This window comes from Manis javanica, chromosome 1 (assembly GCF_040802235.1).
Source record: "Manis javanica isolate MJ-LG chromosome 1, MJ_LKY, whole genome shotgun sequence".
Classification (NCBI taxonomy): domain Eukaryota; kingdom Metazoa; phylum Chordata; class Mammalia; order Pholidota; family Manidae; genus Manis; species Manis javanica.
This window is the reverse complement of record NC_133156.1, coordinates 23,515,436-23,534,352: the sequence shown is the minus strand read 5'-3', so window position 1 is coordinate 23,534,352 and position 18,917 is coordinate 23,515,436. Positions and strand designations below refer to the sequence as shown.

Here is an 18,917-nt window from a genome sequence, read left to right as displayed (position 1 = left end):
TGTTCTCTGGCTTCTATTCCTTCAATGGTCTCTTGCATCTTATCCATTCTGCTTATAAATCTTTCCAGGGATTGTTTCACTTCTGGGATCTCCTTCCTTGCATCTGGGATCTCCTTCCGGACTTCATCCCATTGCTCTTGCATTTTTCTCTGCATCTCATCCCATTGCTCTTGCATTTTTCTCTGCATCTCTGTCAGCATGTTCATGATTTTTATTTTGAATTCCTTTTCAGGGGGACTGGTTAGGTCTGTCTCCTTCTCAGGTGTTGTCTCTGTGATCTTTTTCTGCCTGTAGTTTTGCCTTTTCATGGTGATAGAGATAGTTTGCAGAGCTGGTCCAAGTGACAGCTGGAAGAGCTTTCCTTCTTGTTGGTTGGTGGCCTTCCTCTCCCCCTTCGCAAGGCGCTGGGTTCTTGCAGGTGTGGATGTGGTCTGGATGTTGTCCTGTGTCCTCTGGTCTCTATTTTAGGAAGAGTTTTCTTTGTTATATTTTCATAGATCTATGTGTTTTTGGGAGGAGATTTCCACTGCTCTACTCATGCCGCCATCCTGGCTCCGCCCCCCAGAAATGCCTTTTGAAAAGTGATTTTATCTTTCAATCTGCGTTCGTCTTTAAAATAGCCTAGTGTATAGTTTCTGTGCCTAGTGTACAATTTCAGCTTGTTTCATCTTGCAGTTTTTTCAGTGCTTGCCAAGAACTCACAGATGAGAGGATGTTTTATACTTTATGTAGAAGTTGTGTTTCACTCGCAGACATTAACCACCAGATGTCAAGAAGTGGCAGATGTATGGGAGAAAACAACCAGCATAAATCACATTTTAAGGTGCTTAGATGAGAGCAAAGTTAGTACCTCCATGGACCACCTCAAATCTCTTTCAGAATTAGATGGTGTTTTAAATTTCATGTCATAAATAAACAGGATATTTGTGCACTGTTATACTAACATCATCAAAGCAAACCACTTTTTTCCTTTCTGAGTGTGCCTGAATTTGAACCAGAAATAAAAATGGTTTTAAAGAAACACAGAAATTTTATCAATGAAAGTGAATTTAAACTGGGAGTTTGTTTTTTTTTAAACCCTAAATGAAAGCCATCATCACCCATTTTAGCTGCTTAAGAGCTCCAGTGACACTGGGACAAAAATTTCCTGTATAAAGGATCCTCTTTACTTTGTTAGATGATATTTCACACATGGGTTTACTTGAACTGCTATAAAGTTACAGCAGTAATCATCCTGTAACGAGATATCTGGTTGGGGGAAAACAGTGGTGGGAACTCTGATAATAAAATATGAGGAGGAGCACTGTGTGGGTTTGGGAAACCCCACACATGTGTATGACAAGTATCAGTTCTTAAGATGTGCCAGAAGGAGATCGGAACTACACGGCTGGTGAAGTAGGGATGTGTCTCATGGGTGATCAGCCCTAACATGCTAAATTAATGTTCAGCAAACGTAGAGGCATTCGTCTCTGTACAAGCTGAACTGGCACTTAGAAGATACACCTAACTAGAAGATACCTCTAGACTTCACAAAGAACTTTGGAGGAAATTAAGTACTTTGTTTATCATGCTTAGGTACAGCAAGTGATTTTGTTCTGCTCTTGTGGGAGAAATATTTTCCTCACAGAAATGCCATATACCATTTATTAGAACCAAAAGAAAAATCATAATCTATAGATGCAGCAGTATTCCAACAAATCTTGGCAATAGGTGAAAACCATAGGAGTAAAGAAAAATATATTGACATCAGTAAATATAAAAGCAACAGATTTACTGATCAATAAAATCTGACCCCTTCTTTGTCATACTATAAATGCAAATTTGAGTTTTTCTGTACAGAGAATGCTGTGCCTGAAAAGCCAGTCATAGTATAAAATATGTGTGAATAGATTTTGATGTAGCACTGTGCACAAAGTAAATGTATCAGTCAGAACTGGGAAAAAGGAAGTGGCAAGACAGTAAATTTTGAATTTGTCACAGATAGGCAATGTGCACATAAAATATAAAAACTGGTAGAAAGCTTCAAACACATAGTAAATTTGAGAAAATTCCAATATCATGCATGCATGCAACAACATGAAATATTTCCCTGACTGTGGTAAATGACAGGAAGCAAGGGAAGACATTATGAACTCTGATAGATAACTGTCTTGAACTTGTTATCATAATTATGATGTTTCTCTTGGTTTTAAGTCATAGCCTTTTTTTGGCAAATATATACCTAAAATGTTATCAAAATAATCCAAAATCTATTTGTTACCAGTTGTGTGGCTTCAAGCTTGTTATTTTTTCTTTAATAAACTAACACCTTCTCTGGATGTCAGGCTGCACTATAAGGAGTAGAATATCCCTGCTTTCCTTCTGTCCACCATTGTCATGCCTTCCGGGCCTTGCCTGTTCAAGGAATAGGAACTCGTGGAATAGAGAAACACTTGGTGTATTTACAGGAGGTCAGGGGATGTGTGTCATGGCCAAAAAATTCAGTGTATTTGGATAACTGTAGTAATGGCTGATATATTGGTGTGTTTCATTAATCATTAAATTGTCTCTTAAGTGAAAATCACCCACTGTTGAACATCCAACTCTCATTAAACCCAATTTTTAAATCCAGTCGCTGAAGATGACATTAACTCAATGCGATCAGTTGATTGGCTGGCCAGAGGAAAAGAGGCCCTTGCTTGTCCGTTATGTTAGCGCAGTATTGTACCTCAGAGCAAACGCCCTGGCAGAAGGGACTGCAGAGAGGCACGACCAGTAACACAGAGAGAAGGGGTGGCCTGGGCTGACAAGGAGCTGCGGTCCAGGAGGTGATAGTGTACTAACGTGCTTGCCAGTGATAGGGCCCGACAGCGTTCATTAGACAGATGGCCTTGCCTAGGTGAGTCATGTCCTGAGAGGCAGCTAGGCTAAACCCCTCAGGAATTCACTTAGCTGTCATAGCCTCAGGCCACCTTTATGATAAGAGGGCAAATGAGTATGATGCCAACTGATACCAGGGCGTTTCCAAAGCAGTAATAACCAAAAAATGTATTTTGGGACCACAAGTGTGTCTACACTTCCTCAGCCCACAATCTACTACAGTTTATGTCTGCATCTCAGTCAGTAGCTACAAAATGAGCACGGTGAGCAAGCAGAGCCCAAACTGAATGATGAACGATACTCATACTCCCAAGAATTAGTTATATTGAGATTACATATTCTGTGGAGTCTACTCTGTCTCATAAAACAAGGAAATGTGCATTTTAGAAATTTTCCCATTAAAAATGAGTTACAAAATTTCAAAGGTTTAAAGATAGCAGAATAAACTTGTCCATCCAGTAATTCTCATTTGCTAAGATCTGGATTATGGAATGCTTTAAATAAAATACTGTGTAGATTGCGTTGGGGTTTATGTAAATAGTGTCTCCTTTTTAAAAGTCATTTATCCTCTTGCGCCTGTTCACCTCCTCTGCATACACCAAGTGCTGCTTTTGATGCATGTAAGTTTTTAATTCAGCATAAACTTCCCTTATCTATTTTATTTTTAATTGCAAACTCTTTTTCTTGTTTAGTCTCTCTCCTCTTTTTCTCCCTTTCCCTGTGGAAGCTATGGTCACGGTAGAGACAAATTGTCTACCTGGTGAATATTCTTTATTATGAGTCGCAGTGTGCATATTATCTCTCTGAGAAAAAAAAAGAGTCTACTGCATTCTGTGTGGCTCTCTGCTGCCTTCTGTACACGAACCTGAGAATTTGAGCTTGAAGAGACCATACAAATTACCTGGCCTATTCAATTTTGTAGGTGAGGAAATTGTGGCCCTAAGATGTTAACTTTTTCTAAGATTGCACTGTTGTCATCTGGAGGCACTAGGAACATGATGTCATTTCTCCAGCTCTAGTCCCAGGTTTGTCTCTCCAAAAATTCCCAGGCTCCCACTTTTCTTGTTGATGATAATATGCACTGAAAGCTCTATTTGCTTGAGGAGACGGGAGTAAAGTGGGTAGTGGGAGGGGAGCTGGGTGAATATTGCTTGTCCATCTCCAGAACATTGTGAGGATACGTTAATCTTTGAGGTACAAGAGTTATATTTCCTCAAGGGGAAGAAACGTAAAGCATTAATAAAAATCAAATATGGTTTGCCTAACCACAATATGGTTAACATCCATATGTGAAATATGGAATGCAAGAGTTACAAGCATTCAGAAATAACCTCTTTTCTTCCCTTAGCCCTTATTAGATTGGCAAGCTACAGAATTTTAACATATTCTTCAATCTCCCCAAGACTATGACTATGAACATTTCCAGCAGTATTGTAAATATGTAAACAAAATGCTGTGGGGAAATGTTCTCTTTTTCAGAAAGTGCATACAAGATGTCTACCATGGAGCTTTCTCCAAATCCAAAACAACAGCTAGACACACACAGCTGTCCTTTTTCCTGGCCCATGACGCCATCACAGCTTCCTAGTGTACCAGAACTCAAGGGTTGCGCCTCAACTTCCCCAGGTTTCCTTCTGTGTTCCTCAGTGGCTCCCGGGAGCTCACCACCTCCTAGTGAGAATACAACATTGCTGGGGAAGGCATCCGGGCAACTGGTTTAAAACTTTGGTACAAAGGCTATTCTGAAGTTCGCACAGAACAGCCTCATTCAGACACTCAAACACACCTGCTTAGGCAGCAGCCGCCCTTCAGTCCTCATGCAGTGCCGGGCAGGGCCGCTGCGGCCCACGCTGTGAGCAGGCAGGAGCTGCCTGGAGCTCCTTCTGCACCCTTGGCCTCTGTGGTGACCTGGCGCCGTCCAGTATTCCCACTACTAGAAAGCAGACTTTGAAGAGGTAGGGAAGTTGCTTAGCTTAATGAGATATTACAAGTAAAAATCAGTGGTTCAGCTCAAACCATGCTTATGGAAGAAATTCTGAATAGGAGGTTGGATACAGAAAGAAATTTGAGAATGATCTACATTCAGGCTGAAATATAAAGAAACTCGGGGGCTTATGGATGACCTGAGGTGGAAAAAAAACAAGAACAGTTGTCATGAGAAAGACAGCATTAGCTGTTTCCTAAAAGGCAGTTTGGTTGAGCTGAAAATCCATTAAATCAATCAGCTGTCACGTTCTGAGTTCAAAAGTGAGACTTTTATTTGCTTAATTGTCCTTGAACTCCATGCTTTTAAACTGGGAATCTCACTCATTTATTTAACACTTAAAAAATCGACTTCACTTCCAAAAGACCTAAATCTTTGCCTGTCCTCTTCATCCCATCTGCATGTACTTAAAATTTTCTTTCCTTTCCAGAAGCCTTAGAAAAGTGAAGGAGGGGGAAGACAAAGGCAGATTTAACAATTAACATCTTACATAAAAAACTTGATAGCAGCTTTTATCCATCCAGACTTCTGCATCCACAGCTGAAACAGACTGAGTGCTTTCAGGTCCTCTGAACAGCTTTTGATGCCCTGTGAGAGAAGGATGCTGATTGGCCAGCTCACTGACCTGGGTTGGGTGCTTAATGGGACTAGGGGAAGAGGTGACCCAGTCATCAATCGTTCCAGAAGCATTTGAATCTACTACTGTGGTGCTGGGACTCCTATCCCTGCCTGCCACCCGCTTCTGTGCTTCTCAGTCTGAATAAGCCTCCACCCCATTCTTCAACAGATACTTATTGAGCAACTATTATGAGCCAAGCATTATTCTAGGTCCCCACCTTCATGAATGTACATTCTAATTGGAAGAGAGAGAAATAGTAATATCTCATTATACCTCAGCATATTATTCCTTAATACAAATTTAAAAAAATGACGAGATGATGTGAAAGACAGAGAGTGGCTTTGCTGGGCATCAAAAGGGACAATCAGAGAAGGCCCCTAAGACCACTTAATATTGTGTCAGCGCCTTTCCTCTGAGATGCTCCAACTCAGAAACCAGGTCTTCATTCCTGTCAGAAGAAATGAAAAACGTTTTAGAAGAGTATTCAGATATACAATAGTATGCAAGTAGGTACACTTAGAATATGAAAACCAAGAGAACATAAGAAAGCTGGAAAAGAAGAATCACTATTCTAAACAGTCTATGTGGTGAAGTTTTGCAAACGGCCTCCATTCCTTAAAAGATCCTTGATGCTGCCCCCTTTCACCCTAAGGAATGAGAGGTTTGCTGCAAATTTACCAGGGGAGGTTTGGTGTCTTTGCAAGATCCCCAGGAAATGCTGCTATCACCTTCTGCCCCTAAAGACATGGTGCCCCATGAAGAAATGAGATGAGGTGTAGTTTGAAGGCAGGTAAGTGGCTGCAGGGCCATCAGAGGTGTAGCAGGACCTTGTCGTAGTCTTGCATGGGCCAAATGGTCTGAGCATTCCCCTTAGTATTCCCAAAACTTGAGGAAAATATAGTTCCCAAGAGGAGAAAAGTTGTTTTCTTTGATTATTGAACCCTGATGATGGAAATTTGGTTCTAATTTGTTCCAACTATGCTTTGTTTCCAGTCTTATACTTGACATCGATTTTTTTCTAACATTTTTTTCTTTTTGATCCTAAATAGCTCAGAAAGGGAAATATGGTACTAATCATGCAAGCTTGATACACCGACCCCAGGCTTCAAGGCATCTCCTTCCTCTAAATCTGGGGAGAGTCGGGGGCAGGAGGCTTCAGGAATATTCAGCAATAAGCACTCAAGCCCCCTGTCCACTCCCCTCAACACAGTGCACTCCACAGATCTGCACATGTCCTTTGTCACATAATTGTGACTGTCATCAGGACAGAGTCACTAAAAAGGAGGAGGTTCTCATGTTTAGTCCCATCATTTGTGTCAATACGTCCTATTGATTTTTTTTCCATCCTACTGATTTTTAACAGGAACAAATAAAAAGCAGAATAGGTAAAATAATACTTCCTTCTGGACCTTTCTTGCTAAGAAGTGGGATATGTGACAGAAGCAGATCAGTCATAGAGTAAGATTTCCCAGACAGAGGAGACATGAGACCCGGGGGTGAGAGGAAGCATGTCTGCGGAACTGCAGAAAGTGCTTTAGAGCCGTGGGCTGGACGGGGAATGGGGGAAGGGGGACGGGAAAGCCTAAGACATACTCAGAGGCCAGATCACGAAAAACAAGGGCAAAAGCTCTATTAGGGGCTTTGGTATTTATCCTAAGGGTGACAGGTAGATAAGTTAAATGACTTCAAGTGGAAATATCATTTCACTCATGTCTGTGGTGAAGCTTTGAAAAAGTCATGGTTGGAGGCTGTCATAGAAATCCGGAGTCAGAGATGGTGAAGTTGCTTAAACTAAGGGTTTAGTGGTTCGTGACACTGGTTTATGCTACAAGGCTCCTTCACCTACCACCTAGGTGATCCCTGCAAAGTGCTTAACCTATGTACACCTCATTTTCCTGTCTGTAAAAGTGAGAATAGCTCGAGTTCACTGAAGCTTACCCAGTGGTATGAGGAATAAATAAGGAAACACATTGAAAGCACTTAGTAGAGAACCTGGTACATAACAAAGGTCCAGCAAATGTTCACAGATGTTATGTAATGGTCATAGAAATGGAGACAACTGAGGAGAGGCAAGAGATATTTAGAAGAAAGAATGAATAGAACTAGTAACAGATTGCTAAAGTGGGACGAGGTAGAACCGGAAGCCAAGGTGAATGCTCTGGTGTCTAAGTGGGCAGTTGACTCAATGGCACTGTAGATTACGGTGGCTCAGAAAGAGAAAAACAGCTAAGGTGTTGGTATGTATGCATAGGAGGGTTAACGGAGGTGCTTGATTCTGTTTTTGATATGTTGAGTTTGAAGGTGATTCTGAGACTCCCAAGTGGAAAGACCCAATAAACATTGGTTGGACATATTTAGAAAGATCTGAGCTGGAGCTCTGGATTTGGGAGTCATTCGTTGAGTCCAAGAGGGTGAATGCAATCACCCAGGAACACACATAAAGTATATAAAGGAAGACCAAGGATAGAAGATATGTATGAAACGGACAGCACTTCCCTTCTCATGCCACTTATCACCCTTTGTTGTAATTGATTGTTTGATGTCTCTGCCACATAACTCCATTAGACTGCAGGCTCCTTCAGGGCCATGATCATGTCTAACTTGCTCACCATTGTATCTCCAAAGAGAATTGTCTATCTGGCACACAACCCCACTCGATAAACATCTTCACTTGAATTATTAAATTACAGGCATTCTTCAAAGCCAAAGAAATGATATTAAGTACAATATATAGCAGGAAGATGCCACCAAAGGCCCTTGAAATTCTGAACATAAAGACGATCAATACTACAGCAATATGCATATTGTATTACGGAGTTTATAATAATGAGGTATATGAGAAGTTGGTAAATTAAAGTTGAATGACCACTCTAAGATGGACTATGAGGGAAGGATGAACAGAATGTGTTTATTGGATGATGATGATGATGACAATGCTATGCAAAAAATGAGACAGAATGACAGTGTCATTAAGAATAGGATAGTCATCTGTATCCTGTGATTCAAGTCCAGTCCCATCTGGTGGCAGATCTCTTTCTGATCCAGTAATTCTGAGGCAGTGCAGACTTACAGTGGACATCCTAGGCCAATACTGAAATTGCTCTTTTTCATGCATTTGCGTGTTCATTCCACATATATTCATTGAGCTCCTTACTCTACGTCAGGACCCAGAGTGAATGAGACATCATGCTTCCTCTGCCTAAGAGGAACTAGTATACCACCTAAGTGCTATATAAAGAAATGTAAACAAACTAACAAGCTATAATACTGATTTTATAATCTGGATATAGGACACGGTCAAAATTCCTTTTCAAGGTCGACAGTGACCCCCATGTTGCCAGACTAGTCAATTCCAATTGACCAATCACTAACGTTTGGAACATTGATCACTCCCTATTTGTAATACTTTATTCCCTTGGCTCCCCAGTTTGATTACTACCTTATTGCCTGCTCCTCTTAATCTCCTTCAGTGCTTCTTCCTCACCTCCATGACCTCCAAACATTGGAGTGCCTCAAGACTTAGTGCTTGGACTTCTTCTCTATCTGTACTCATCTCCTTGGTGATCTCATCTGTCTTGGTTTTAAATACTGTCTGTATACTGAATTCCTTTAAATCTATATCTCAAGCCTGACATTTTCCCCTAATCTCCAGGTCATGTAACCAAATCTTGAATTGATATCTCTTGGCTGTCTGCTAGTCATCTCAAGTTTCACATGTCCAAAATCCAACTCCTGGCTGTCCATCCGAAACCAGCCCTTCTTGCCATCTTCCCATCTTAGTAATAGCACCTTGATCCTCCTAGTTGCTCAGGCGAAAATGCTTGGACTCATCTGTGACTCCTGTCTTTCTCCAACACCACACAGCCAATTCAGAAGATCTTTAGGTCTTAATGTCACATTATGTCCAGGATCTACTTTGTCCATGATACGGGCATCTCTTACTTGGACAACTGCAAGAATTCCTAACTGTTCTCCCTGCTTCTGCGCCTGCCTTTCTGTAGCCTTTTTTTAATACAGAAACCAAACGACATGTTAGGTCACTCTTCCAGCCAACCCTTGTTCTCCATCTCACTCAGAGAAAAAGCCGGAGTCCTTATAAAGCCGTCTTCTCTCTCAGACCTCAGATCCTCCCTTGCTTGCTCTTTTTTAGTCAAACCAGCTTCCCTGATGTTTCTCAAACACGCCATCCACTTGTTTGTTCCTTCAGCTTGGAACAGTTTCTCCCAGATAGCTGACCTTTACCTCCTTCAGATGCCAAGTTCAGAGAGGCACAGTTGGTCCTGTGAACCAGTACCAGCAGAGGCCAGCTCCCCTCTTGGAGGCTGAGCAACTTTTCCTGGAGTCATCCGATTTGTTCCCTCTGTGATGCTTAAGGACCTATCCTTTCAAATGCCTGAAAGATTATGATAGCAGTAAACAAAATCCATCTTGGGAATACCAGATTATGTCTTCCTCCTCAAATTGATGTCTTCCCAACAAAGCACAGACAGGGTGATGTGACTGGCCACACAGCCTTTTGGTCAGGGATGTGCAGGGTGGACCAGAGGGAAAGCAGGAGGAGGGGTTACCCAGTGAGCTTCACTTGTGTTCAGCTTGTGAAGAAAGAAGATCTGCCCATCCTGGGAATGTGCCTCATTAGTAAGACAATCTTTTACGTCAGAGGCTCATAAACTGTTCCATCAGAAGCCCTGCTGGGCAGCAGGCAGTCCCCAGTGAGAGCAGCAAATAGTCCCACAAATCTGAAGAGGGAAATCAGAACAGGGTTAGGTAGGCAGATTATCTAACCTTGTATTTATAGAATTTACAATTCCAGGCTAACAATTTTCCCTTTGAAAAGGATAGAAAGGGAACATTTGCTTATTGGGGAAGTATCTAAGATGATTTAAGGGCTAAATATATATTCCCAGCCCCAAGTAACCTGCCAGTATGAACCCAGAAATATGAGTAAAGTGTGAAGGCAATAAAAGCCTTTTTTAAAGTGCTTAAAATGTGCCAGGTACTGTGCAGACTATTCTATATAAATTATTTCATTGTACCTTTACAAAAAGCTCAAATTGGGTATTCTTCCCATGCAAACGGGGGGCTAAAGCTAAGGGAAATTAGGTAAATTGGCTCAGGTTGGTGGTAAATGACAGGGGCAGGTCTGTTCACCCCCAAAGCTTGTGCCTTCCACTATACCTGAAGATAGGTCAAAGGGATGTGGGCAATGTCTCCTACAGAGGAGGACAGTGAGGACAAGGCTGAGTTCCCTGCCGAACCCTTCTTTACCCTCCCAGACAGGCGTGCTCCGTTCTTCTCCAGGCACCCCTCCCTTGAAGCAGCCATGGACCACAGCCGCTAGAGGGCAGACACGCCTGAAAAGTGCCAGGCCAATGACGAACTTCATCCTGCCCATTTCCCCCTTGGTCTTCCTCAGACAGGGGCTCAGAGGCTTTCTGCATATGCAGAATAAATGGTCACACCATTTACATTTCCACAGCTTTTCACAATTTATAAATCCCTTCTAAATTCCCATTTCATTTCATCCTTGGTACACCCTCATTGAGTAGTGTGTTTTATTGTCTTCATTTTACATAAACACTTGGAGAGTTATGGGACAAATGTCTGATTTCACCATCAATACTTATCTAGATGGCAGAGACTTGCTAGAGCCCTGGAAGGTACTGATGCCTCAGGGCAGATCGGTGTGATGGGATAAACAGTCCAAAGCACAGAGTGTGGGCACTTACAGGGAGCAGCCCTGTCTTGTTCAGTCCTGAGTCCCTCATAAACAAGTGCTCAAGAAATATTAACGTAACTGATTTAAGAAAAGAGCCTCAAGAACCTATTGTGTCAAGTTCACCACCTTCAAAATTTTACACACCGGGCGACTTGGCATTACTATCCCATTTCAAAAGCAAGCTGGCTGAAGCCAAGAGAGACTCACATTAAGCCGTAAATTTTATCAGTGAACAAAGTGGGACTTGGATGTGTTTACTTTCAGAACCCTTTTCACTGTGCCTCATGATAATCACTAGATCCCGAACCCTCAAAAAGCCAAAGTCGGAAGAGCCACAACCTGACAATCCGATTCTAGGAGATTAAGTCCAGGCTCTGTCACTGACAGGCGGAGGTGTCTGTGGTGTGTCCTGCCCTCTCAGTGTAATCAGGGCTAGACAAGGCCGCTCACCTCACCTGCTTGCAGAGCTGTAGCAGAATTTGGTCACAACAAGGCATTGCAAGAGCACCCTGAAGGCTTACTGTGAAAGGAAGGTTGAGAAGAACGGATTCTGAGTTGTTAGGATGACGCACTGCAGAGTAGCTGGTAGGAACTTCTTCCACGTTATAGTGATGGTATCTGAACTACGATAATGGCAACCACAGGCTGGAAATCTCACTGGATAAAACAATACAGGAGGGAGAGTCTCATAAAGAACTAACTGCACTTAATTCTTCAACCAGATTCCAATCTTTTTCACTCCAGTATCTGTGAGAAGATTCTTCAGCCGTACTTCCTAGCCGGTCCTCTGCCCGGCCAGCTTATTTTCTCTTGGGAAACCTGGTTGCTGCTTCTTCAGTTGATGCTCCTTTTGGACTGTTTCATTCTCAACACTGGCCTCCCTGACATGCTGTCTTGTGAATGCCATTAGCGCCATAGTCTTCAGCCCTGGCATCAAATCCTCCTCACCCCCACTTCTATTCCAGCCCCCAGAACCCCATGCTGTATGGAACCTTGGTCCCATTTTTCAGTAAATGAGCTCGCATATATGGGAGCCATTTTCATAGCATCAATTCAGTATCATTCAACAAATGTTGATCCAATTTTCTTTTAACAGGTATGTATTGTACACATTCTGTGTGCAAGAGTTGTGTTGGGTACATGTGAGGACCCAATGAGAATTTAAATAAGTATCATATACTCACAAAGTTTAACAATCTATTGGAAACAGGAAAAGATTAGGGCAAGATAACCCGAATAAATAATGAAAGATTAATTTTCATTGTAAGTAGAGAATGCTATAGGTCCTCCTCTGAAGGAGGATGAGATTATATCCAAATTAGAAGGATCAGGGAAATCTTTGTAAAGGGCTTGGCATTTAATAAGCATTAAAAGGGATCAAAGGGTGTTTCAAGAGAGGAAATGTCATCCTCAAGAACATATGCACAGAAAGTAAGTCTAGATTTGTGTACTGGCCCAGTGTGGCTGAAGAATGGGAAATGGGACTCTGGACAGGACGTAGGGGGCCATCCACGTGGCTTCTGGAAACACAGGCAGGGGATAAATGAAATTGACCCTTCTCAAATCAAGGGTACACTATGTTCTGACACATCAAGTATTGAGTAATACTTGAACCATAAAATTTCTCCTGGGCGAGCTTGTGCTGGTTGGGGCTCCTTGGTCCTGTGAGAGTCACTTCCTTAACGTGTGCCTGGAACTTCTCTTCACGTTGCCCACCAGTTCATTAACCTCTCCCATGCTCCAACTCACCATAAAACTTCTACCTTTTCTTCTAAATCTTGACTCATTTCCTGGAAGAGGGTTAGTAATTTCACCTTTAATAACAGAATAGAACACCCCAGACTGTCCCTCAGAGATCACCTTCTACTCTCCCAGAGCCTCCAGACCTCCCATCTTCCACCCCGCCAGACATTTTATTCATTCTTTGTATAGAAGTGTGATTGCTAAAAATTGATTTGGTCCATTTCCCTCCACCGTTCTGATGGACAGGTCTGCATACTGTGGTTTTCCAAGTGGCAGGGCTCACTAGCACCATGGGGCTAGAAACAGAGCTCAGGAACAGCTCCAAGGCCCAGCCAGGTACTCTCAGTGCATGAAAGATCCTTTTTATGGTTAAAACCTAACATGCAGGTAGAACTCTAAACCTCAGTTCACAAACACTTTGGAGAAATCACCCAGGAGTGATCTGAACTGTGGTACCTGATGATGGATCCACTCGGTGGTGGTTTGCCATTAATTCCCTTGCTCTTGTCAAATGACAAGACTTTGGGTGATGTGAGAATTGCTACTTGCTTAGGGACTTGTTTTTACAGGGACTGAAGATAAGTTAGTAAGACATTTACAAATGGCTTTCTCAAGGTTGCTGGTGTATCCAGCATTCCTGGAGTAAGGACAGGAATGCTGAACAGATGTGGCCCCTCTGTCTGTACGCCTGTTTCCATAAGGTATTGTGAACTTGTCCATAATAGCCAGGAAACCTTGCTGAGTAAAAGCTCAGCTAATTTGCAAAAAAACTTCCATTGATTTAAAACTCAGAATTCTTTTCAAAGACTCAGAACTAAGATGTACTTTTAGGTCATGTGTAGAGGGAGAAAAAACTTTCCCAGAATAAATAACTTTGACCAGCATATTTTCCCCTTCTTTCCATCTCTGTGAATTATTTTCCCTAATTTTACATTTCTTCCTCCCATGTAATTGATTAGTCTGATGATTAGCTTAGTGTCTCAGAATTAATTAAAATTTGACTTTGGTGCTAAAAGTAATAGAAGAATGAAGAGAGGTAGTAAACATTCTGAAAATATGTAGTGGGGAGGCACTCTTTTGCTCTGGATGCATGTATTTTACCATTTCTGAAAAATCAGAATACTAAAAAGGTATAACCTAAATATGGCCATAGAAGTATGGTGACAACATAGAGACTAGGGGGTTTGAGAAATATGTAGGAAGGCTTATTTACATTCTTTTTCCTGTACTACTTAACCATAAAAATTAAACTGCCTACACATTAAGTGGGCATTTTATTTTATTTTCACCATATATTCCTTTGCTTCTCAGGTGGTTTGCCTTTGTACAGTCTGTGGTCAGGCCAAGCATTAGCCATTGTTGAGTATGGGTTTTCACACACACACATCTTCCAGAGCCATTTCTTATCTCTACAGTTGTGTGTCCATAAATGCCAATTGGATGCGTGAGAAGGAAGGATTTCATCATTCCCAGTTTGGCTTAAGTATGGTCTCATGAAGAGCTTGAAGCCAGACACGTGATGCCTGCCTGTCCTCAAGCCACCAGGCCTCAGGAAGATCAGATCTGTGAAACATTTCCAGTGCACGATGTTTGTTTAAACTGTCCAGGGATTAGCATATACCTTGCTCAGTTTCTTCTCGAGGATATCTAAACTCTAGTCTTTGCACCCTGTATTTTTCCTAAACAACTCAGTCATCGTGGTAAAGCAAACACACTCGGCTGGGCGTTCCTGTGCTTAGGCTTGTTTTGTCCTTGCACCCCAGCCCACAAGACAGCAGGCCAAGAACTACCAAACTCTGACCTTTAGAAGCCTAGTATTTGGCTCTGAAGCAAAGACTCTTGTGTACTGGATAATTGTGAGCATCCTGCAACTTCCCACACAGCTTCACACCACCACCAAGCGGAGGTCTGTGCCTGTCCCCCCGGTGTCCTCTGCAACACCGCCCCTCGTTCTGTGCTCGGGACTCTCGATATCATGCTGTCCGCCACCTCTAGAACTTACCCCACCAGTCATCATTTCCCTTTCCTTCCTTCTATTTTCAGTCTTTTTAGTTTTTCCTTTCCCCTTCTGATAAATGTTTCCACAATCTTAAAAATCTCCTTGCATCTAGATAATTGTAATAAATGTAAATGGAGTACAGTGCTTTATAAATTGGAAAATTTGGTCAGAGCAGATGGGATTAAAAACCACCAAGAATTCCATTCTGAGTCTAAGAAACATATCTCACATATGAAAATAAAGAGGTTGAAAATAAAAAGATGTAAAAAAGTACTCTTTTCAAACCCCAAGCAGAAGAGAGTGAACATCAGATAAAACTTTAAAACAAGAAATATTACTAGAGATAAAAAGAAGTTTCATAATAATAAAAATTTCAATTTACCAGGAAGATATAAAAAACTCTAAATCTGTATACGCTTCAATATATGATTCTAAGTTTGTATCTTTTTTTTTTTTATTTTGGTGACAATTACATGAAGAACATTATGTTTACTAGGCTCCCTCCTTCACCAAGTCCCCCCCACATACCCCTTCACAGTCACTGTCCATCTCTGTAGTGAGATGCTGTAAAATCACTACTTGTCTTCTCTGTGTTGCACATCCTCCCCTGTGCCCCCCCCCCACACTATACATGCTGATCTTAGTGCTCTCTTTCTTTTTCCCCGCCCTTATCCCTCCCTTCCCACCCATCCTCCCCAGTCCCTTTTTTCCCTGTGGTAACTGTTAGTCCATTCTTGGGTTCTGTGATTCTGCTGCTGTATTGTTCCTTCAGTTTTCCTTTGTTGTTCTACTCCACACATGAGTGAAATCATTTGGTACTTGTCTTTCTCTGCCTGGCTTATTTCACTGAGCATAATACCCTGTAGCTCCATCCATGTTGTTGCGAATGATAGGATCTGTTTTTTGCTTATGGCTGAGTAACATTCCATTGTGTATATGTACCACATCTTCTTTATCCATTCATCTACTGATGGACATTTAGGTTACTTCCATATCTGGCTATTGTAAATAGTGCAACGATAAACAAAGGGGTGCATCTGTCTTTTTCAAACTGGAGTGCTGCATTCTTAGGGTAAATTCCTAGAAGTGGAATTGCTGGGTCAAATGGTATTTCTATTTTGAGCATTCTGAGGAACCTCCATACTGCTTTCCACAATGGTTGAACAAATTTACATTCCCACCAGCAGTGTAGGAGGGTTCCCATTTCTCCACAACCTCGCCAACATTTGTTGTTTGTCTTTTCGATGATGGTGATCCTTACTGGTGTGAGGTGATATCTCATTGTGGTTTTAATTTGCATTTCTCTGATGACTAGCGATGTGGAGCATCTTATCATGTGTCCATTGGCTATCTGAATTTCTTCTTTGGAGAACTGTCTGTTCAGCTCCTCTGCCCATTTTTTAATTGGATTATTTGCTTTTTGTTTGTTGAGATGTGTGAGCTCTTTATATATTTTGGATGTCAATCCTTTGTCAGATCTCATTTATGAATATATTCTCCCATACTGTAGGGTACCTTTTTGCTCTATTGATGGTGTCCTTTGCTGTACAGAAGCTTTTCAGCTTGATTTCGTCCCACTTGTTCATTTTTGCTTTTGTTTCCCTTGCCCAAGGAGGTATGTTCGTGAAGAAGTAGCTCATGTTTATGTTGAAGAGATTTATACCTATGTTTTTTTCTAAGAGTTCTCTGGTTTTATGACTTACATTCAGGTCTTTGATCCATTTCAAATTTACTTTTGTCTATGGGGTTAGACAGTGATCCAGTTTCATTCTCTTACATGTAGCTGGCCAGTTTTGCCAGCACCATCTGTTGAAGAGACTGTCCTTTCCCCATTGTATGTCCATGGCTCCTTTATTGTATATTAATTGACCATGTATGTTTGGGTTATTGTCATCTCTATTCTGTTCCACTGGTCTGTGGCTCTGTTGTTGTGCCAGTACCAAATTGTCTTGATTCCTGTGGCTTTGTAGTAGAGCTTGAATTTGGGGAGCGAGATCCCCCCCCCCCTTTATTCTTCTTAGGATTGCTTTGGCTATTGGGGTCTTTGGTGTTTCCACATGAAATTTTGAACTATTTGTTCCAGTTCGTTGAAGAATGTTGTTTGTAATTTGATAGGGATTGCATTAAATCTGTATATAGCTTTTGGCAGGATGGCCATTTTGATGATATTAATTCTTCCTAACCAAGAGCATGGGATGAGTTTCCATTGGTTAGTGTCCTCTTCAATTTCTCTTAAGAGTGTCTTATAGTTTTCAGGGTATAGGTCTTTCACTTCCTTGGTTAGGTTTATTCCTAGGTATTTTTTTTTTTTTTGATGCTATTGTGAATGGAATTGTTTTCCTGATTCCTCTTTCTATTAGTTTATTGTTAGAGTATAGGAAAGCTACAGATTTCTGTGTGTTAATTTTTTATCTTGCAACTTCGCTGAATTCCGATATTAGTTCTAATAGTTTTGCAGTGGCGTCTTTAGGGTTTTTTGTGTACAATATCATGTCATCTGCAAATAGTGACAGTTTGACTTCTTCTTTACCAATCTGGATTCCTTGCATTTGTTTGTTTTGTCTGATAGCTGTGGCTTAGACCTCCAGTACTATGTTCAATAACAGGGAGGTGAGTGGGCATCCCTGTCTTGTTCCCGATCTCGGAGGAAAAGCTTTCAGCCTCTCGCTGTTCCGTATGATGATAGGTGTGGGTTTATCATTTATGGCCTTTATTATGTTGACGTACTTGCCCTCTATGCCAATTTTGTTCAGAGTTTTTATCATGGCTGGATGTTGAATTTAATCGAATGCTTTTTCAGCATCTATGGAGATGATCATGTGGTTTTGTCTATCTTCTTGTTGAGGTGGTGGATGATGTTGATGGATTTTCGAATGTTGTACCATCCTTGCATCACTGGGGTGAATCCCACTTGGTCACGGTGTATGATCCTCTTGATGTATTTTTTAATTCGGTTTGCTAATATTTTGTTGAGTTTTTTTGCATCTACATTCATCAGGGATATTGGTCTGCAGTTTTCTTTTTTGGTGGGGTCTTTGCCTGGTTTTGCTATTAGGGTGATGTTGGCTTGATGGAATGAGTTTGGGAGTATTCCCTCCACTTCTGTTTTTTGGAAAACTTTAAGGACAATGGGTATTATGTCTTCTGTGTATGTCTGATAAAATTCTGAGGTAAATCCATCTGGCCTGGGGGTTTTGTTCTTGGGTAGTTTTTTGATTACCGATTCAATTTTGTTGCTGGTAATTGGTCTGTTTAGATTTTCTGTTTCTTTCTGGGTCAGTCTTGGGAGGTTGTATTTTTCTAGGAAGTTGTCCATTTCTCCTAGGTTTTCCAGCTTGTTAGCATATAGATTTTCATGGTATTCTCTAATATTTCTTTGTATTTCTGTGGGGTCTGTCGTGATTTTTACTTTCTTGTTTCTGATTCTGTTGATGTGTGTTGTCTCTCTTTTTCTCTTAATAAGTCTGGCTAGAGGCTTATCTATTTTGTTTATTTTCTTGAAAAACCAGCTCTTGGTTTCATTGATTTTCTTCTGAATTTTGTTTATTTCTTCTCTGATCTTTTATTATGTCCCTCCGTCTGGTGACCTTAGGCCTCATTTGTTCTTCTTTTTCCAGTTTCGATAATTGTGACATTAGACTATTCATTTGGGATTGTTCTTCCTTCTTAAGTATGCCTGGATTTCTATATACTTTCCTCTTAAGACTGCTTTCGCTGCATCCCACAGAAGTTGGGGCTTTGTCACTTAGCTACAGCAGAGAAAACATGGTGATGAATAATGAAATATGCATGAAAGGAAAATTTTTTTTAAGTTTTCTTAAGTGACTCTGAAATTACAATGTGTGAAAATACTTTTACTTTCATGATTCTAAGTCTCAAATTCATGAGTGCAGAGGAGTGGATTTCTTGCTCAGCTCTGTCATGTGTCAGGACAATGGTAAATGGGAGCTGGCCATACCTTATCCTCCCCTTGTGCCAAGAACAAAGTCTGGTT

The 18,917-nt window shown here is 41.2% G+C and overlaps 2 protein-coding genes across 11 annotated transcripts in view; one reads left to right on the top strand and one right to left on the bottom strand.

Moving 5' to 3' along the window:
• Positions 1-18,917, top strand: part of LOC140848053 (transmembrane and coiled-coil domain-containing protein 5A-like) — a 180,328-nt gene that overhangs the window by 73,819 nt on the left and 87,592 nt on the right. The gene's annotated exons all lie outside the window — the stretch shown is intronic.
• LOC108403181 (transmembrane and coiled-coil domain-containing protein 5A) overlaps positions 4,961-18,917 on the bottom strand; it is a 78,946-nt gene continuing 64,989 nt past the window's right edge. For 3 of the 7 annotated variants that reach the window (XM_073230302.1, XM_073230287.1, XM_073230310.1), the window contains one exon: positions 4,967-5,910. The gene's annotated coding sequence lies outside the window, so the exon portion shown is untranslated. Of the gene's footprint in view, positions 5,911-9,838; positions 10,202-18,917 lie in introns of those variants that run through there. The other 4 variants (XR_012128619.1, XM_073230324.1, XM_073230318.1 and 1 more) reach the window with 4 other exon arrangements.